The 22,363-nt window shown below is 43.4% G+C and overlaps 1 long non-coding RNA gene across 2 annotated transcripts; it reads right to left on the bottom strand.

The window, feature by feature from the left end:
- Positions 1–423: 423 nt before the first annotated feature.
- On the bottom strand, positions 424–21,889 carry LOC102137064 (uncharacterized). 2 transcript variants are annotated; one of them, XR_012419060.1, is made up of 4 exons: positions 21,767–21,889; positions 5,653–5,774; positions 4,410–4,537; positions 424–3,357 (listed from the first exon to the last, which is right to left on the bottom strand). It is a non-coding gene; the product is annotated as an uncharacterized lncRNA (long non-coding RNA). The 2 variants fall into 2 exon arrangements; XR_012419059.1 differs by lacking the exons at positions 424–3,357; positions 4,410–4,537; positions 5,653–5,774 and adding exons at positions 12,195–16,166; positions 16,903–16,985.
- Positions 21,890–22,363: the final 474 nt, after the last annotated feature.

Here is a 22,363-nt window from a genome sequence, read left to right as displayed (position 1 = left end):
GCTAATATCCAGAATCTAAAGGAATTTAAACAAATTGACAAGAAAAAAACAAACAACCTCATCAAAAAGTGGGGAAAGGATATGAACAGATACTTCTCAAAAGAAGACATTTATGCAGCCAACAAACATGAAAAAAAGCTCATCATCACTGATCATTACAGAAATGCAAATCAAAACCACAATGAGATACCATCTCACTCCAGTTAGAATGGTGATCATTAAAAAATTAGGAAACAACAGATGCTGGAGAGGATGTAGAGAAATAGGAATGTTTTTAACTGTTGGTGGGAATGTATATTAGTTCAAGCATTGTGGAAGACAGTGTGGTGATTCCTCAAGGATCTAGAACCAGAAATATCATTTGACCCAGCAATCCCATCACTTGGTATGTACCCCAAAAATTATAAATCATTCTACTATAAAGACATGTGCATACATGTGTTTATTGCAGCACTATTCATGATAACAAAGACTTGGAACCAACCCAACTGCCCATCAAAGATAGACTGGATAAAGAAAATGTGGCACATATACACCATGTAATACTATGCAATTATGAAAAAGGATGAGTTCATGTTCTTTGCAAGGACATGGATTAAGCTGGAAACCATCATTCTCAGCAAACTAACACAGGAACAGAAAACCAAACACCGCATGTTCTCACTCATAAGTGGGAGTTGAACAATGAGAACACATGGACCTAGGGAGGGGAACATCACACAATGGGGTCTGTCAAGAGGTGGGAGGGCTAGAGGAGGGATAGCATTAGGAGAAATACCCAGTGTAGATGATGGGTTGATGGGTGCAGCAAACTACTATGGCACATGTATACCTATGTAACAAACCTGCATGTTCTGCACGTGTACCCCAGAACTTAAAGTATAATAAAATTTTTAAAAAGGAATTTGGTTACTTCTATGGCATACAACAATTTTACATAACAAATATAACTATTAATAACATACACTAAGTCATATTGGAATTATAGGAGTTTCCCATAATTTTGGAACACATACCAATAATATGTTTATACAAATATAGCCCAAAGAAAGCCAAACAGCACTTCATATTTGATAATAGTTTCTGTATGACTTTTATACCAAATAAGCCAATTTCACCTTTAGATTAGTGTACTCTTATGTTAAATCCAATTCTTAAGAAAACCTTATAGACAAATCTACCTAATTTTAATATTTGACCATAAAATAAGATTCTCATAAACCTTTTATAATCCTTTACAAATTTTTGTGAAAGAACAGATCAGTGCTCTAAGAAAAACCTGTTGTGTTCAATTTATGTAAAAACTAAGTAATACGCCTTTTACTTTGGCCAATATGTTCATACAGAGAATTTTTACAAGATTAATTTTTCACAAACTTTCCACAACTTGTTCAAACCTTCAACTTTATCCTACCTAACTTAAAATAATCCTTTAGCCATCTAAACTAGGCCCAAGAAAACCCATATTCCATTGCCTTCTTATAATCTCTTACCAAAAACCCATTTCACTTTCCTTACACACCTTGCATGTAAAACTGTTTCTTCAGTAACCTACTAAAAGTCATTACAATTTTTATTTTTCTGACAAAATATTTGATTTAAGCACTTAGTATTTTTAAGCCAATTAATCAGAGCTCTTTCATATATAAACATCACACACAGCACATATAAATGCACAGTCAGACAAAAGATCCAGTAGTTGTAGGGTTTTTCATTTGCCAGTTTCTTACTTAGATTACTGGTTTCAGGGTAGAGCCCTTGGAGGAACAGGGCCAGGAAAGCATGCAGTTTCTATAGCCTAATAAGTGGGCACAACTGGAAGGCCAAAAAAAAAAAAAATCCCCAAAATTAAAGGTCCCATTTTTCATATTGGATCCTAGATCCCCAAAAGAGAAACACTACAGAACAACAGTGTAATTATTTTACCATGCGTTTCATTGCAAAGCAATCCAAACACAATCAGCACATTCTATGATTAGTCCATCCCCCTGAGAGTCTTATCTCTCACTGTGGGAATGGGGACATTTTCATATCTTCTAGGTAGCCAAGAGCATGCTTCTCTGATCCAAACGTACAAAGAGCTGAGTATCTTCCCATAACTGCCATTAGCCACCCCTAAAAGTATATTTCCTACCTAGTCATTACACACCAAATCTCTCTCGCAATGTGAAGTAATATCTGATATCCCCAGAAGTCAAAAATGTTGGATGACACAATGCAAAACAGAACAGTGCCTTAGATTTTGAGAGAGATCTATCCACTTTCAGTTCCTGGGGTTTCATGAGGAAAACAGAGGATTTTCCCAAAACAGGGTCTGTGGCACCTCCTATTTTTCTCAAGGAGTTCCAGGCTGTTAGAGCTTGAATATGCGGTTTTAATTAAGCTGACTTTTAATCATAGTGCTCTTTTTAAAAATCCTTTTAAATCTCTTATTACCCAACATTAGTCATGCCAAATCACCAGTATTTCTGACTTTTGAACTTTACCAAATATAACCTCCCGGGTGCTCAGAGAAAGGAAAATTCAAGATGGTTCATGGAGGGGAGGAGAATCAACAAATGGTAAAGGTCATATCGATATCAAACAAGGAGTGACTCATTCCCTAAGCCAGGAATTGAACCCTGAACCAAGGCTGCCATTGGAAACAGACAAAGCCTTAGCCACAAAGCTTCAGCATTGGGCAGTTTCCACTGCTCTTCCCAGAAGGGGCCTAGAGTAACCAATTTTGAGCTTTCAATGGCTTTTAACTGCTTAAGATAATTTTTAGAGCCAACTATGACATGAATTCCAAAATTCCTGTTCTCTGGATGGTGGAGACCAAGAGAAAGTACTGAGTACTGCCACATGGTTACAAGGTCAAGCTCCCAAGGACATGAAACAAGATGAGAGGGAAACTTTATCCAGTTTTTTTTTTCAGAGACCTACAGCAAGGTTTGTAACTGACCAGTTTGCTGGGTTGGCTTGTACAGCAGTCTTATGGGGTCCTAAGCCTGTGTTCTATCCTAAGGTACTAGTCTTTATGACAGGACAATACAGAAAGACCAATTTATAGCACAACGTACACCAGATTTGCTATAGTAGCCACTCCACTTAGCGCCCAATATCAAACTGGCAAGGCTCAAACTTGCCCCCAGATGGGCCCTGTCATGTTTAATCCACTGCACTCCAGTGGGTGCTCATAGGTGTAAGAAGAGAGCCATGGATCTCTTGGCCACACTTGTCTGTAATACAACTTCTGCAACATCGAGCTGGGGAGAGATGTGAGATGCCATCTACTATGGTGAATCCATTTCCCCAAGTCAGAAGCTCAGGTGGGGAGGGAGTCCATCTTCTTGACCACATCCACCTGGAGTCAAACTTCAAGCAGGGAGAGGAAGGAGATCATGGATTAGTGCCACAGACCCCACCATTCTTACCAATATTTAGTAATATTCTTGAATAAATGCTTTTCCATTTGCAGGATGCCCTTAGGAGAATTTCAGAGATTTTATGTGGCTGTTTCTTTTCAATAATTTTCACCAATGATGGTTGTTTTGCTTGGGAGAGGGTCTGCAGAGCCCTTCATGCCCCCATTCCAGAAGTGCACCTCCAGGGGGCAATGAGTTGGGGCTGGTTGATATATAGCACTGTTTTGGCAATAGCTGCCTAGTACAACAAGCCTACTTCCTTCTCCTAAAATACCATCTAGCATTCACTGTTTACTCTTCACTACTCATGGAGTAGATATTGTTTTTAATCCCCATTTTACACATGATAAAAGTAAAACTCAGAGAAATTGAGCTTCATCTCACCATCAAACAGCTGCTAAAGCACAGTGGTAGAACATGAAGCAGAGCACATTTAAGTACATGTCCTACTGAAAGAGCCGTGTTATTCACATGTTAGTGTGTGTGTGTGTGTGTGTGTGTGTATGTGTGTGCATGCTGGTATTTATTTCATATGAGGAGAGTCACCTTCTTCCTAAATTTTAAGTATTTTTAAAAACATATTATTTGGGTTCATAATGGAGTGTGAGTAAAGTAGTTAAGATATATTGGCCTGGCATGGTAGCTCACACCTATAGTCACTCTGGGAGACGGAGGCAGGAAGATTGCTTGAGTCCAGGAGTTTGAGACCAGCCTGGGCAACACAGCAAGACCCTATCTACAAAAAATGAAAAAAATTAGCCAGGAGTAGTGGCATGTGCCTGTGGTCCTAGCTATTAATACTTTGGAGGCTGAGGTGGGAGGATCCCTTGAGTCCAGGAGTTCAAGGTTGTAGTGAGCTGTGATTCCACCACTGTGGTCCAGCCTGGGTGACAGAGCAAAATCCTATCTCAAAACAAACAAAGCAAACAAACAAAAAGATCTATCAATTATAATAATAACTTTTCTGCATTTAATTCATAAACGAGAAGATTCCAAACTTACCTAATAAAATGCACTTATGTCAGGGTCTCTCCCTCTTGACAGATTCGGAGAGAAAATGGGGTCTGCAGGATGTTCTCCTGTCTGAGCCTCCTCTTCATGATGGGAAGGCAGTGCTCAAGAAGCACATCCTGGCCCATGAGAGAAGGGAGGGAGTAGGCTAGAATAACTCTGAGCTCCCTTTCTGCTCCAAAACTTTAAGATTCCATGAGCTAGGATGTCAGTGACTCTCCCCACTATGGCCTTTGGACCCTAGTTTTCCAGCACCAACTTCAATCAGCTCCAACCACCAGCATCTCATCTCTATGCCAGAACCTGCAAATGCAGTAGGTCAGACATACAGAGGGATTCACACTCAACAATGACTGACAGGACCTAGTGTATAAATACCCCAGCTCCCTCCTTCCTCAGACTCCGCGTCTGGGAAATCCCAACCAGGGCAGCGTGAATCCAGAAGTGTTTTTGTGAAGCAGAGAAAACGTGACTGAGCAGAAATCAGGAGCAGAGCTGTGTGAAGCCAGGAATAGGAGGGCACAGCCAAGGACAGCCCCAGTCTGGGCAAACTGTGGGGTCAGCAATGCGGGAAGAGCAGGGGACTGGAGGCTCAAGGGTCAGCTCTTGCTACATGACATTCCAAAATACATGATCTAAGGTGTGGCAAAGCTCAAAATTGGGGGCACATCATGACCCCTCAAAAGTTACAAGGAACTTTGACACAAAATGGGGCCTCGGAGCTGTAGTAACCTCAAGCCAACCACATCTCACGCCCATCCTCAGCAGAAGTCACCCCTGCAGGAATGCCAGGGTCCAGGGGACACTATGGCCAAGCAGACACTGACAGAGGAACTCCAGGCTTAGGAGCACCACATTGACCTTTCTGTCTACCCATGTTGCCCCTCTTTCAAGGCCAACCTCCTCCAGGCCCAGTTGCAGCACTCTGCCTCCTATGCAGTCACTAGGAGTACTTGCCTGGAGCCAGGCCCACTGGGTTAGGATCCTGGCTTGTGAGCATGACTTTCAGCAAGTCTTTTTTTTTTTTTTTTTTTTTTTTTTTTTTGAGACAGGGTCTCATTCTGTCACCCACGCTAAAGTACAGTTGTGTGATTTCAGCTCACTGCAGCCTTGACTTCCAAGGCTCAAGCAATCCTCCCACCTCAGCCTCCCAAGTAGCAGAGACCTCAGCCTCCCAAGTAGCACCACCACGCCTGGCCAATTTCTCATATTTTTGGTGGAGAAAGGGTTTCACCATGTTGTCCAGACTGGTATCAAACTCCTGAGCTCAGGCGATCTGCCTGCCTTGGCCTCCTGGAATTATAGGCGTGAGACAGTGTCCAGCCACGGCAAGTCTTTTTGCCTCAGTCTCCTCATCTGTAAAATGAAGATAATAATAATTATCTCACGAACTGATTTAAATGGTGCATGTACCAAAGTCAAGAAACCTGGCAGACACTGTCTTAAATAAGTGATCAAAGTTAACATCACCAACAAGGAGACATATTGACATCACAGGCCTCCTGACAAGATACATCACTTCTGTGGCATTATTACCAAAAATGTATAATCTGTATTTAATCATGAATAAACATCAAACAGGCTCAAACTGAGAGGGCTTCTACAAAGTAACTGGCTCGTACTCTTCAAAAATGGCAAGGCCGTGACGAATACAGAAAGCCCAATGAACTCTTCCATATTGTGGACAACTAAATGCAGTGCGTGATCCAGGAGGCAGTCCTAGGGCAGAAAGGAAGAGGGAAAAGGAAAGACATTTTTGGTTCTGCTTTGTTTTTGCTCTGAAAGACTGGACTGGTACAGTCGGTGAAACTTCGGATGCGTGGACTGCATGGCAGTGTTGTGTCAGTGCTAAGTTTCTGGTTTCGATGAGGGCACTGTGGCTGTGTAGGAGAGTGTAGGAGCTTAGGAAGAAGACTGACTCTCCAGAGGGAGAGGGCCAGGCCCAATTAATAGCTGTAGTTATTAAACTCTGGAGCAATTGCCATTGGCCCCGCACAGTCTATGATTATAGATAGTCTTGTTGCTTAACTGCTCAGCAGACAGATGCTTGATTTCTGGGGCCGTTGCGTATTTGTAACACTCAGGAGGTCTAAAATATTGGCAGGCAAGTTATTTTATCCAACATGAATGAGATCTGGATTTGCCAGTCACTGTGCCAAGCATAGGGAGGCAAAGGGACCCGAGGTCCAGGCCCAGGCCTTTGTAGAATGTGCCCATTCCAGCAGGAGTGGCTGGAGAGCTCCCCACAGATAAGGGCAGGATGGGGTGCTCTGTACCAACTAGTGAAATGAGAACAACCGCAGGAATGCAGAGGAGGAAAAGGAATGTGTGTGGAAAAAAGACAAATGACACGGAGAAGTAGTAAGAGCAGAAAGACCCTGTTTAATATGACCTTCAAAGTATTTTCTTTGAGATGAGTGTGGGCTTGCCTGAAAAGGTGAGAAGGCAAGATATGTGCAAGGCATTCAGCCATGATGGCAACATTGCACTCCAGCCTGGGCAACAGAGCAAGACCTGGTCTCTGAGGAAAAAAAAATATATATATATATACACACATATATACACACACACACACACACACACACATATACATAAAATATATGTATGTATTATAATAATGACTTTTCTGTTTTTAATTCATAAGTGAGAGGCTTCCAAACTTACCTTAAAAATGCACATATGACAAGGCACAATCTCTCACTCTTGACAGAACTTGGGAGGAAAATGGGGCCTGCAAAATGTTTTCTTGTCTGAGCCTCCTCTTCACGATGGGAGTGCAGTACTCAGGGAAACACATCCCACCTCCACGAGAGTAGGGAGGGAGTAGACTAGAATAGCTCTGAGCTACCTTTCTGTTCCAAAACTCTAAGATTCCAAGAGCTAGGGTGTCAGTGACCCTCCCCCAATGGCCCTCAGACCCTTGCTTTCCAGCACCAACTCCAGTAAGATCTAACTGCCTATATCTCATCTCTGGGCCCAAAGGCTCTTTCAAGAACTTCAGTGTGCAGCAGGTCAGATATGCAGAGGGAAAAACACTCAACAATAACTGACAGGACCCAGTGTATAAGCATCCAGTTCCCTCCTGACTCAGGCTCAAGGCATTATGACTTATGACTCAAGGGATTGAGTCATCATTTATAATAGCAAAACTTGGAAATATATGGCAAGATATGTAATAGCCACACAACACCTCTCTCTTCCTTTGGAGTGCAGTGGTGCAATCACAGCTCACTGCAGCTTCTCTAGCCTCAGACTCTCCAGTAGCTAGAGGTCTTGCTATGTTGATCAGGCTTGGTCTTGAACTCCTAGGCTCAAGCAAACCTCCTCCTCGGCCTCCCAAAGTGCTGGAATTACAGGTGTGAGCCATGGTGCCAGGCCAAAAAAAATGTGTAGACAGCCCCAGCCTCCTCCTTGTGATACTATACTGCCGCCTAATGTCCTCTCAATAAATTACACCAAATACATTCTCCACGTGAATTCAGAAATAATGGAATAAATGAGGTTGAAGTTGAACCATTTTACTGTGATAGAAAAACTTTTTGGAAACCAGTCTGCACATATGCACGTATGCTTGTATATGTATGAAGTACATCTGGAGAACACAAATAAGCTGTTAACAGCAGATGCCTCTGGGAAAGGGAACTGGCAGGCTGAGAAATCTACCAAAATAATAGTGATGATGATGATGGTGATGATGTTATTTTGTATCTTTTAAATGTTGAGGCATACGATGTCCTGCTAATTGAAAAAAAATGTTTAACTTAAAAAAAGGCATTTATTAAATGTTGCTGCTATGATGACTAAGGGGCCATCTTTTCTTCATTCATTGATTCGTGTTCTTAACAAATACTTACTGAAAGCTTCCTGTGTGCTGGGCACTGTCTGGAGGAAAAACAGTGAGGAAGACACGCTCCCACTCTCCTGGAGCAGAGATGCTCAGAGGACAGCCCGGGACACCACACGGTGAAGGCGGCCGAACCCACGGCCTGGGTCCTAGGCTGGCTGGCCATGTGGAGCGGCACCCACCCAGCCCTGCGGCCGTGGGTCAGTGCCGTGGGGAGCAATCACATGCAATGGGCTTCAGACCTGCATTGGGTCTCTTTGTTTGGGCACTTCAGCCTTATCCTAATTAATATGCACTTCACAAGCAGCATATTAGGGACATTTTATTCACCCAGCAACTGAAGCACACACATTCTTCTCCAGTGCCATGGAAAACTTACAAAAAGTCACAAAGAGGGATACAAAGCTCATGTCGACAACCTCCACAGAGTGGCTATCAGAGATGACACTCCCTGGCCACAGCTCAATCAAGTGAGAATTCACTGATTAAAAGGTAAATTTAGAAATTAATTCAAAAATTTAAAAACGTTTCTTTATTTTTTTTAATTTTATTAGCAATCTAAAAAAAATACTGATTCATAGGACATAAATCAAAGAAACCACTAACTTGCTAATCTCTATGACATACAAGTTCCATTTATGGTCATGAACTTGATAGTAGGCCAAATTTAGGGTTTAAAATCCTAGAAACAAAAAAAAATATATAGAATTTTAACCTCACAATTATTTGAATGTCATTTTGGAAAAGTGCTACCTGAGACGCAGACACTGAGGACATACCTGTATGTGCATGTTGGTCCTGACCCCCACCTCCCTTTGTACTCACACTAAGAAGCACCCCAGTTACTAAACAGAATAAAAGGAAAGAAGCTGTGAAAAATTACTTATGAGAGAGGGGACATGACCACAGGCAGAGGTGCTTCCTAACTCGTACTGTGAAATCCTCTGTCTTCAAAAATTGTCCTTAAATGTTTGAGGTGATGTATATCCCAGTTATACATATGTATAAAAGTGTCACATGTACCTCAAAAATACATACAACTATGATAGAGCAAGTTTTTCTTTTAATACTTTAAGTTATAGGGTACATGAGCACAACGTGCAGTTTTGTTACATAGGTATACACGTGCCATGTTGGTTTGCTGCACCCATTAACTCATCATTTACATTAGGTATTTCTCCTAATGCTATCCCTCTCCCTGCCCCCACACTACCACCCCACGACAGGCCCCAGTGTGTGATGTTGCCTGCCCTGTATCCACATGTTCTCATTGTTCACTTCCCACCTATAAGTGAGAATATGTAGTGTTTGGTTTTCTGTCCTTGCAATAGTTTGCCCAGAATGATGGTTTCCAGCTTCATCAATGTCCCTGCAAAGGACATGAACTCATCCTTTTTTATGGTTGCATAGTATTCCGTGGTGTATATAATCCAGTCTAACATTGATGGACATTTGGATTGGATCCAAGTCTTTGCTATTATGAATAGTGCCACAATAAACATAAATGTGCATGTGTCTTTATAGTAGCATGATTTATAATCCTTTGGGTATACACCCAGTAATGGGATCGCTGAGTCAAATGGTATTTCTAGTTCTAGATCCTTGAGGAATCACCACACTGTCTTCCACAATGGATGAACTAACTTACAGTCCCACCAACAGTGTAAAAGCGTTCCTATTTCTCCACATCCTCTCCAGCATCTGTTGTTTCCTGACTTTTTAATGATCGCCACTCTAACTGGTGTGAGATGGTATCTCATTGTGGTTTTGATTTGCATTTCTCTGATGGCCAGTGATGATGAGCATTTTTTCTTCTGTCTGTTGGCTGCATAAATGTCTTCTTTTGAGAAGTATCTATTCATATCCTTTGCCCACTTTTCAATGAGGTTGTTGTTATTTTTTTCTTGTAAATTTGTTTAAGTTATTTGTAGATTCTGGATGTTAGCCCTTTGTCAGAAGGGTAGATTGCAAAAATTTTCTTCCATTCTGTAGGTTGCCTGCTCACTCTGATGGTAGTTTCTTTTGCTGTGCAGAAGATCTTTAGTTTAATTAGATCCCATTTGTCTATTTTGGCTTTTGTTGCATTGCTTTTGGTGTTTTAGTCTTGAAGTACTTTGCCCATGCCTATGTCCTGAGTGGTATTCCCTAGATTTTCTTCCAGGATTTTTATGGTTTTAGGTCTAACATTTAAGTCTTTAATCCATCTTGAATTAATTTTTTGTATCAGGTCTAAGGAAGAGACCCAGTTTCAGCTTTCTACATATGGCTAGCCAGTTCACCCAGCACCATTTATTAAATAGGGACTCCTTTCTCCATTTCTTGTTTTTGTCAGGTTTGTCAAAGATCAGATGGCTGTAGATGTGTGGTGTTATTTCTGAGGGCTCTGCTCTGTTCCATTGGTCTATATCTCTGTTTTGGTACAAGTTCCATGCTGTTTTGGTTATTGCAGCCCTGTAGTATAGTTTGAAGTCACGTAGAGTGATGCCTCCAGCTTCATTCTTTTTGCTTAGGATAGTCTTGGCTATGCAGGCTCTTTTTTGGTTCCATATGAACTTTAAAGCAGTTTTTTTCCAATTATGTGAAGAAAGTCATTGGTAGCTTGATGGGGATGGCATTGAATCTATAAATTATCTTGGGCAGTATGGCCATTTTCATGGTATTGATTCTTCCTATCCATGAGCATGGAATGTTTTTCCATTTGTTTGGGTCCTCTTTTATTTCCTTGAGCAGTGGTTTGTAGTTCTCCTTGAAGAGGCCCTTCACATCCCTTGAAAGTTGGATTCCTAGATGTTTTATTCTCTTTGTAGCAATTGTGAATGGGAGTTCACTCATGATTTGGCTCTCTGTCTGTTATTGGTGTATAGGAATGCTCATGATTTTTGCACATTGATTTTGTATCCTGAGACTTTGCTGAAGTTGCTTATCAGCTTAAGGAGATTTTGGGCTGACATGATGGGGTTTTCTAAATATACAATCATGCCATCTGCAAACAGGGACAATTTGACTTCTTCTTTTCCTAATTGAATACCCTTTATTTCTTTCTCTTGCCTGATTGCCCTGGCCAGAAATTCCAGCACTATGTTGAATAGGAATGGTGAGAGGGCATCCCTATCTTGTGCCAGTTTTCAAAGGGAATGCTTGCAATTTTTGCCCATTCAGTATGATATTGGCTGTGGGTTTGTCATAAATAGCTCTTATTATTTTGAGATACGTCCCATCAATACCTAGTTTATTGAGAGTTTTTGGCATGAAGGGCTGTTGAATTTTGTCGAAGGCCTTTTCTGCATCTATTGAGATAATCATGTGGTTTTTGTCATTGGTTCTGTTTATGTGATGGATTAAGTTTATTGATTTGCATATGTTGAACCAGCCTTGCATTCCAGGTATGAAGCCAAGTTGATCATGGAGGATAAGCTTTTTGATGTGCTGCTGGATTTGGTTTGCCAGTATTTCATTGACGATTTTCACATCGATGTTCATCAGGGATAATGGTCTAAAATTCCCTTTTTTTGTTGTGTCTCTGCCAGGTTTTGGTATCAGGATGATGCTGGACTCATAAAATGAGTTAGGGAGGATTCCCTCTTTTTCTATTGATTGGAAAAGTTTCAGAAGGAATGGTACCAGCTCCTCTTTGTACCTCTGGTAGAATTCAGCTGTGAATCCATCTGGTCCTGGACTTTTTTTGGCTGGTAGGCTATTAATTATTGCCTCAATTTCAGAGCCTACTATTGGTCTACTCAGAGATTCAACTTCTTCCAGGTTTAGTATTGGGAGGGTGTACGTATCCAGGAATTTATCCATTTCTTGTAGATTTTCTAGTTTATTTGCATAGAGGTGTTTACAGTATTCTCCGATGGTAGTTTGTATTTCTGTGGGATTGGTGGTGATATCCCCTTTATCTTTTTTTATTGCGTCTATTTGATTCTTCTCTCTTTTCTTCTTTATTAGTCTTGCTACTGGTCTATCAATTTTGTTGATCTTTTCAAAAAACCAGCTCCTGGAGTCATTGATTTTTTGAAGGGTTTTTGTGTCTCTATCTCCTTCAGTTCTGCTCTGATCTTAGTTATTTCTTGCCTTCTGCTAACTTTTGAATGTATTTGCTCTTGCTTCTCTAGTTCTTTTAATTGTGATGTTAGGGTGTCAATTTTAGGTATTTCCTGCTTTCTCTTGTGGGCATTTAGTGCTATAAATTTCCCTCTACACACTGCTTTAAATGTGTCCCAGAGATTCTGGTACGTTGTGTCTCTGTTCTCATTGGTTTCAAAGAACATCTTTATTTCTGCCTTCATTTCGTTATGTACCCAGTAGTCATTCAGGAGCAGGTTGTTCAGTTTCCATGTAGTTGTGCAGGTTTGAGTGAGTTTCTTAATCCTGAGTTCTAATGTGATTGCACTGTGGTCTGATAGTTTATTGTGGCTTCTGTTCTTTTACATTTGCTGAGGAGTGCTTTATTTCCAACTATGTGGTCAATTTTGGAATAAGTGCTATGTGGTGTTGAGAAGAATGTACATTTTGTTGATTTGGGGTGGAGAGTTCTGTAGATGTCTATTAGGTGTGCTTGGTGCAGAGCTGAGTTCAAGTCCTGGATATCCCTGTTAACATTCTGTCTCATTGATCTAATATTGACAGTGGGGTGTTAAAGTCTCCCAGTATTGTGTGGGAGTCTAAGCCTCTTTGTAGGTCTCTAAGGACTTGCTTTATGAATCTGGGTGCTCCTATATTGGGTGCATATATATTTAGGATAGTTAGCTCTTCTTGTTGAATTGATCCCCTTACTATTATGTAATGGTCTTGTCTCTTTTGATCTTTGTTGGTTTAAAGTCTGTTTTATCAGAGACTAGGATTGCAATCCCTACTTTTTTGTTGTTTTGTTTTGTTTTTGCTTTCCATTTGCTTGCTGGATCTTCCTCCATCCCTTTATTTTGAGCCTATGTGTGTCTCTGCACATGAGATAGGTCTCCTGAATACAGCACACTAATAGCTCTTGACTCTTTATCCAATGTGCCAGTGTGTACAGAATTGGTGGGTTCTTGGTCTCACTGACTTCAAGAATGAAGCCACCGACCCTCGCGGTGTTACGGTTCTTAAAGATGGTGTGTCCGGAGTTTGTTCCTTCAGACTTTCAGATGTGTCTGGAGCTTCTTCCTTCTGGTGGGTTCACGGTCTCGATGTCAGGAGTGAAGCTGCAGACCTTCGTGGTGAGTGTTACAGCTCTCAAAGGCAGCGCGTCTGGAGTTGTTCGTTCTTGCTGGTGGGTTCGTGGTCTCACTGGCTTCAGGAGTGAAGCTGCAGACCTTTGCAGTGAGTGTTACAGCTCATAAAGGCAGCGTGGACCCAAAGAGTGAGCAGCAGCAAGATTTATTGCAAAGAGCTAAAGAACAAAGCTTCCACAGTGTGGAAGGGTACCCGAGCGGGTTGCCACTGCTGGCTCGGGCAGCCTGCTTTTATTCCCTTATCTGGCCCCACCCACATCCTGCTGATTGGTCCATTTTACAGAGAGCTGATTGGTTCACTTTACAGAGAGCTGATTGGTCCGTTTACAATCCTTGAGCTAGACACAGAGTCACAGAGTGCTAGTTAGCTGGATACAGAGTACCAGTTGGTGTATTTACAAACCTTGAGCTAGACACAGAGTACTGATTGGTGTATTTACAAAACCTGAGCTAGACACAGAGTGCTGATTGGTTCGTTTACAATCCTTGAGCTAGATACAGAGTCACAGAGTGCTAGTCCTCCAAGTCTCCACTAGGTTAGCTAGATACAGAGTACTGATTTGTGTATTTACAAACCTTGAGCTAGACACAGAGTACTGATTGGCCTATTTACAAACCCTGAGCTAGACACAGAGTGCTGATTGGTGCGTTTACAATCCTTGAGCTAGACATAGAGTGCTAGACGTAAAAGTTCTCCAAGTCCCCACTAGGTTAGCTAGATACAGAGTGCTGATTGGTGCACATACAATCCTCGGGCTAGATATAAAAGTTAACCAAGTCCTCATCCAGTTCAGGAGCCCAGCCGGCTTCACCCAGTGGATCCTGCACTAGGGCTGCAGGCGGAGCTGCCCACCAGTCCCGAGCGGCACCTGCACTCCTCAGCCCTTGGGCTGTCTAAGGGACCAGGCGCCACGGAGCAGGGGGCGGTGCCCGTCGGGGAGGCAGCTAAGGCCTGGTGAGAATTTGAGATTTGAGTGCGGTGCCAGCAGGCCGGCACTGCTGGGGGACCCGGCACAACCTTCACAGCTGCTGGCCCAGGTGCTAAGCCCCTCACTGCCCTGGGCCGGAGGTGCCGGCCAGCGGCTCCGTGTGCGGGGCCGCCGAGCCCACACCCGTGCCCGTCGGAACTCACACTGGCTGGCAAGCACAGCCCCGGTTCCTGCCCACACCTCTCCCTCCACACCTCCCTGCAAAAAGAGGAAGGTGGCTGCAGCCTCAGCCAGCCCAGAGAGGGGCTCCCATGGTGCCGTGGTGGGCCGAAGGACTCCTCAAGCGCTGCCAGACCGGGTGCCGAGGCCGAGGAGGCAGTGAGAGTGAGGGCTGCTAGCACATTGTCACCTCTCACCAGTCTGTGTCTTTTAATTGGGGCATTTTCCCCTATTTACATTTAAGGTTAATATTGTTATGTGTGAATTTGATCCTGTCATTATGATGTTAGCTGGTTATTTTGCCCGTTATTTGATACAGTTTCTTCCTAGTATCAACGGTCTTTACAATTTGGCATGATTTTGCAGTGGCTGGTACCAGTTGTTCCTTCCCATGTTTAGTGCTTCCTTCAGGAGCTCTTGTAGGGCAGGCCTGGTCGTGATAAAATCTCTTAGCTTGTCTGTAAAGGATTTTATTTCTCCTTCACTTAGGAAGCTTAGTTTGGCTGGATATGAAATTCTGGGTTGAAAGTTCTTTTAAGAATGTTGAATATTGGCCCCCACTCTCTTCTGGCTTGGAGAGTTTCTGCTGAGAGATCTGCTGTTAGTCTGATGGGCTTCCCTTTGTGGGTAACCTGACCTTTCTCTCTGGCTGGCCTTAACATTTTTTCCTTCATTTCAATTTTTGTGAATCTGATGATTATGTGTCTTGAGGCTGTTCTTTTGGGGTGTTCTCTGTATTTCCTGAATTTGAATGTTGACCTGCCTTGCTAGGTTGGGGAAGTTCTCCTGGATAGTATCCTGAAGGGTGTTTTCCAACTAGGTTCCATTCTCCCTGTCCCTTTCAGGTACACTAGTCAAATGGAGATTTGGTCTTTTCACATAGTCCCATATTTATTGGAGGCTTTGTTCACTTCTTTTTACTCTTTTTTTCTCTAAACTTCTCTTCATGCTTTATTTCATTAATTTGATCTTCAATCACTGATACCCTTTCTTTCACTTGATTGAATCAGCTATTGAGGCTTGTACATGCGTCACATAGTTCTCGCGTCATGGTTTTCAGCTCCATGAGGTCATTTAAGAACTTCTCTACCTGTTTATTCTAGTTAGCCACTTGTCTAATCTTTTTTCAAGGTTTTTAGCTTCCTTGAGATGGATTCCAACATCCTCCTTTAGTTTGGAGAAGTTTGTTGTTACAAACCTTCTGAAGCCTTCAGCTCATCAAAATCATTCTCTGTCCAGCTTTGTTCCATTGCTGGCAAAGAGCTGCAATCCTTTGGAGGAGAAAAGGTGCTCTGATTTTTAGAATTTTCAGCTTTTCTGCTCTGATTTCTCCCCATCTTTGTAGTTTTATCTACCTTTGGTCTTTGATGCTGGTGACCTACAGATGGGGTTTTGGGGTAGATGCCCTTTTTGTTGATGTTGATGCTATTCCTTTCTGTTTGTTAGTTTTCCTTCTAACAGTCAGGTCCCTCAGCTGCAGGTCTATCGGAGTTTGCTGGAGGTCCACTTCAGATCCTGTTTGCCTGGGTATCACCAGCAAAGGCTGTAGAATAGCAAATATTGCAGAACAGTAAATATTGCTGCCTGATCCTTCCTCTGGAAGCTTCATCCCAGAGGGGCATCTGACTGTATGAGATGTCAGTTGGCCCCTACTAGGAGGTGTCTCCCAGTCAGGCTACATGGGGGTCAGGGACCCATTTGAGGAGGCAGTCTGTCCATTCTTGGGGTTCAAACACCATGCTGAGAGAACCACTGCTCTCTTCAGAGCTGTCAGACAGGGACGTTTAAGTCTGCAGAAGTTTCTGCTGCCTTTTGTTCAGCTATGCCCTACCCCCAGTAGTGAAGACTACAGAGGCAGTAGGCCTTGCTAAGCTGTGGTGGGCTCCACCCAGTTCAAGCTTCCCCAGCCACTTTTGTTTACCTACTCAAGCATCAGCAATGGCAGACGACCCCTGCCTGCCAGGCTACTGTCTCACAGGTCGATCTCAGACTGCTGCACTAGAAGTGAGCAAGGCTCCATAAGCATGGGATCCACCAAGCCAGGTGCGGGATATAATCTCCTGGTGTGCCGTTTGCTAAGACCATTGGAAAAGCACAGTATTTGGGCAAGAGTGTCCCATTTTTCCAGGTACAGTCTGTCACGGCTTCCCTTGGCTAGGAAAGGGAAGTCCCCTGACCCCTTGCTTTTCCCAAGTGAGGCAATGCGCCACCCTGCTTCAGCTTGCCCTCTGTGGGCTGCATCCACTGTCCAACCAGTCCCAACGAGATGAACCAGGTACCTCAGTTGGAAATGCAGAAATCACCCATCTTCTGCATCGATCATGCTGGGAGCTGCAGACTGCAGCTGTTCCTATCTGGCCATCTTGGAACAGAGAGAGCAAAAATATTTCTAAATAACACATGGACAGAGAAACATTGTAGTAGCAGACTTTAGAAAATGTTCCAAACTGACAATTACAAAAATACAACAGAGCCAAATGTGTGGGACAGAGCTACAAGGGTGCTTATAGGAAATGCAAAGCTCTAAATGCATTTCTTATAAGATAGGCTGAAAGTTGACTTCGGGTAAGACAGCAGCACATTGCTCCCACTGGGCAGCCTGGCTTGGGGCTCCCTAGTAGGGATGGTTTTTGAGGGGGACCTCATCATAGTTCTGGGGTCATGTATCGGACACTCTGGTGTTACTGTTTCCAGTGCACCAAGGGTGACTGTCTTCTGGTGACCTAGCTACCTTGGCCCAAGCATTCTGGGGCCTGGGAGACTGGGAGCCAGGAGATGGGTGGGAGGAGAGGCAGGCCCCAGGTAATAGGGGAGCAGGGCTAAGGGACACAGGTAGCCAGTCTGAGGCAGCTCCCTCGGCCTCTGTGCTGAGAAATCTCGTTCTCTACTTCTCCGCCCTGAGAAACCTTGCTGTCTGGAATCCTGTCACCTGCAGATGCTCAGCCATGCAGGTCACTCCCCAGAGAGAAGCAGCCTGGAGCTCTCACCTTGGCTCACAGCCTCAGATGAGGGGCTTCCGGATGTAACATGGCACGTTCATCCTGAGCTTGTGCCCCCAAGTCAGCCTTTCAGCCCAGTGTGATGTGTTGCCATGTGACCCACAGCCCTGCTTTCAGCCTGTCAGAAAAGGCTTCATTTTAAACTTCACCTGAACTCCTCCCTTCTCTGCAATCCTGTCTATCCTGTGCTGAAGACAGGAGGCCTCTGATCTGGCTCCCTCGCTGCAGTTACTAACCCTCACTTTGTCATGGACAGCTGTGCCCTGGTGCCCTTCACCAAAGGGGCTTTATCAGGCATCAGAAACACCCTTCCTGATGGTGAGGCGCTGGGCTGCAAAATATATATACATTTTTTAAAAAGGCAAATGCTTGATGACACAGTGCTATTTGGACTTTATTTTTTTGAACGCTTAGCAATCCCCTTTCTCAACAAAACAAAACACCATTTTACTTGAATTCCTTAGATAATGGAATTGGCTGCAGGCAGGGTTTGTTTTTTCACCCCTCGAATGTTAAAAATAACCCCGAGAGAGCTATCTGTACTGAGCATGAAGGAAATAATACATACAGCGGTCCATTTCCAAGACAAGGTGCCTTGAATTGGTTTAGGTCAGCAAACTACAGAAGAAACAGGATGCACTAGGCCCCTGCTTGGATAGCCAATGTCTGCTTGCCGCCTCCCCACCCTCCCCCCTACCCCATTGCCTTAGTTGCCCTCAACCAAACCAAAGAAGTTAGTCTAAGATGAAAGTTTACTAGCTTGCAAAATAGCTTACTTTGTCTGTTCTTAACAGCCTGCCCAGATACTTAGGTCATAAGTCAAGTACTTGAACAGGCCCTGAGCTAACTAGGATTGCAATGTATTGTGGCTACAACAAAATGCAGCAGAACAATCCTAAAGAAAACGCCTAAAACCCCTACCCAACAATCAACAGGCAATGTCCAGGAAGACTGTGACCCCATCGTACTCAGCCTATGAGGAACCAAGGGAGGGACCTGCGCACTAGGGGATAAATTGCTTTTGAAACTGCTAGGTGTGTCTGCCCATTAGACACTCGATCTTGCAAGACTGTCATTAAAGTCTCACTTCCACTGTTCTCCGGGTCTCTAAGCCCAAACTTTGGGTTTGGATGGGTGAGTTTTTTTCTCACAGCATGACCTCCTCTCCACCAGTGATGTGCACCATGGCAGTGAGCAGAGCAGAAGAGCTCTCCCTTCCCACTCATCCACCTGCCTCTTGGTTAGACATAAGTTCTCTTGTAACTTCTTTTGCTTCATTTCTTTTAAGTAAGAATACTAAAGTTTTAGTCTTTAATTTAAAAAAAGAAGATAGGCTAAAAATTAATAAGTGTTTAGCTTAAACTAGAAACCTTTTTTAAAAATACACTCTTTAAGTACAAAGAAAGAAATACTAAAGATGAAATAAATTTAAAAATATTAAACAAAGATACAGAGGAGTTCCACAAAGCCAAAAGTCAGCTCTTGGGGAAGAGAAGTAATAAAACTTAGGCATTTCTGGAGATGCTGACCAAGGAAAAAAGGGAAACTTACAAATTAATTATGAGTGAAATGGAGGCTATCGCTGCAAATACTAAGAAGATGTGAATAATGTTATACCAATAACACTGAAAACTTAGGTGAAATGGGATGATTCCTTTAGAAAAATGCCAACACTGCCTGGAAAAGGAGAAAGCTTGCTTAGAAATGGAATCAGCAGTTTAAAATATTTCATACAGAAAACAGAAATATTCCATCAAATATTCAAGAAATAGAAACTAAAAACCTAAACACATTTAGAAGATTTAAAAGCAGAAAATCTCCAACTCATTCTGTAAGGCGAATTTAATTTTGATAGTTTCTAAACAAGTACTATATTAGAAAGAACATTAGAAGCCAATCTTTTTGTGAATGTAGGAGCAAAGAACCTAAACACAATGTTAGCAAGTCAAATTCAGCAATGTATTTTAAAAGTATGCTTTATATTGGGAATGCAGGAATGATTCAACATTGGAATTTATCATATTAACAAATTAGTGGGCCAGGTGTGGTGGCTCACGCCGGTAATCCCAGCACTTTGGAAGGCTGAGGCAGGTGGATTGCCTGAGGTCAGGAGTTCGAGACCAGTCTGGCCAACATGGTGAAACCCCGTCTCTACTAAAAATACAAAAGAATTAGCTGGGCGTGCTGGTGTGTGCCTGTAATCCCAGCTACTTGGGAGACTGAGACAGGGGAATTGCCTGAACCAGGAAGGTGGAGGTTGCAGTGAGTCGAGATCATGCCACTGCACTCCAGCCTGGGTGACAGAGCAAAACTCTGTCTCATACAAAAAAGAAAATTAGTGGAAAAAAATAATAATATCATGTATAGATGAAGGAAATGCACAAAATAAAATTGAACATTCATTAATGATTTTTCAAAACTCTTAAACTAGAAATAGAAGGAAATTTTCTTAATCTGGTAGATGACAACCTATACAATGTAAAATGCTAAAGGCCCTCGTGGAGAGAAGAGAGTCCATTAACAGCTACTCTAAATGGGACAATCTGTTCACACCAGTCCCCCCACAACCAGGACAGTCGACCAATTGCCCAGAACATTATTACCTGTGTTACGGCTGCACTTCATGTGGTCCCAACAAGACTGTCACTACAGTGCAAGGTGACGTCTGTTGGATCATCCATCGGGAAGCTAAAAGAGACCACACAATGGCCCATGTGGCAGGCAGGAATCATAAATGCCAAGTTCTCTTGGGGAAGAGTAGGGTTTCCCTCACATTTTTTCCTGTGTGTAGTAGATTTTGGAAAATAGAAGGCTAGTCATGAGCAGGGAAGATCTTACTTACTTTTTTGTTGAGTTATAGGAAAAATATGTGGTAGAGAAAGCAGTGATTTGTGGTTATAGATTTCAGAGGAAGAAATCAGAGCAGTGGCCAAGATGTTTTGTTTGATATTATTAACTAAATGACCTATGAGTGATGGTATCTTAGGTTGAATTCTTCCAAAACAAATTCTAAAGAACGATTTGAGTGCAAGTAGTCTATTTAGGAGGTGACACCAGGAAAAACCAGTAGAGGAGTGGGGCAGTGAGACAGGGAAAGAAGGAAAGCCAGTATGGGTTACCACTCGGGACCACTGTGCTCAATTCCACGTAGACATGCCAGAGAGTTGTCCTGAGCAGAAAGGGAGCCAGGGTCTTTGCAACTGACATGGGCTGAGGGCCGCTCTCAGAAGCGTTACCTCCTGGCACTTCCTCTGCCAAAAGAAGGCCCTGCTGTGGAGAGTCATGGGAGCACACAGTGGGATAGACATGGGCAGGAGGCCTGGCAGCCTCTGCTACAGAGACACTGCGCAGTCCACGTTCTGTTCCTTCACTGAGCAGACAGCTTTGCAGCTGTCCTCCTGGACTTTTGTGAGTAGGTGGGCACATGTGAGCAAGTCATACACAAAAGTGGGCTTCCTCCGCTATTACTCAAGTTAGGTAAATTGAGGCAGCTTGATAACTCATCAACCTCTTCTAAAACATTCTCGCCCCCAAAAAGCAGGGCCAGGCACTCCTCCCTGCTGTCAGAATACTTGCATACATGTTCTGCTGAAGCTCATGTCTCAGTTACCTCTCCTGCATTCCTAGGGCGGGTGCCAATTGGCTTCCTTCACCTTCTGCCTGCAGGGCTGAGCTGCTTCTGGCTGACAAGTGAAAACATCAGAAGCACCCTCATCAATCGATCCATTTCTTCAACAAATATTTTGAATACTGACTTGAGTTTACCCAAAGGCAATTTGAGTCAAGAGCTTAGATGCAGGTAGTTGACCTGGGAGGTGATTCCCAGAAGCAGCAGAGAGAGAGAGAGAGTGAGAGAGAGAGAGAGCGCGAGAGCGCGCACGCGAGAGCAGCACCGAGGAAGATCAGAGGACCACCCAAGGGGGCATTATTGAGCTGATCACCACTGAGGGTCACTGAGGCTCACTTCTACTGAGGACTCAGAATTGGTCCTCTGGGGACAGAAGGCTGAGGCATATATCCCCAAGTTAGTTAAGGGTTGCTGTGAAGCAGGTTCACTGTGCACTGGTTACCAACATGTCTGTGTCCAGTGAGAGAGAACACAGTCATACTCAATTAAGTTATATGAAGCAAATTTATTACTTACAGACAGGCAGCAAGGGACAAGAGGAGCATTCATTGCAAGCTGGTCGCCCAAGGCTCAGGAAATCTGCTCAGGGCAAATGGAGTCTCAACTGAGCAAGCCCCACTTTCACCACAGATGAGGGATGCCAGAGAGCAGCCTGCCCTGGGTTTAACATCCCAGGGTAATGTGATTTGCTGGGCTGTGTTGAAGGACATCCTATTTTCAGCAGGAGACTGGAACTGACCTTGGGCTGTTCGGCCAGCTCTCCCTTATCGCACAATGTTGCAATCCCAGCACATTCTACAGCTATTCCTGAGAACTACATGGAAAAAGAGGGACTGGGTCTGTCCAAGGCCAGCCAAACTGCCCTGCAGTTACCCCGGGGATGTTAAATTTCCCTGAATTCCAGGCTGTGCCTGCTCCCAAGGCTTCCGGAGAAAGTCGTAAGATAAGCCTTAAAGAGGACAGCAACAAGATGCTTGAGGTGGCAGCATTTAGGGGAACTTTCCACAACAACCAGAGAGCTGACGGCAGAGGCAGGCAAGGGACATTAGCACTGCCAGTGTATGCTACAGGCACCTACCATGTTCCAGACAGAGTGCCGGGCACGCAGCAGGG

The sequence above is a fragment of the Macaca fascicularis genome, chromosome 10, assembly GCF_037993035.2.
Source record: "Macaca fascicularis isolate 582-1 chromosome 10, T2T-MFA8v1.1".
NCBI classification, from domain to species: domain Eukaryota; kingdom Metazoa; phylum Chordata; class Mammalia; order Primates; family Cercopithecidae; genus Macaca; species Macaca fascicularis.
This window is presented reverse-complemented; position numbering and strand designations above follow the sequence as displayed.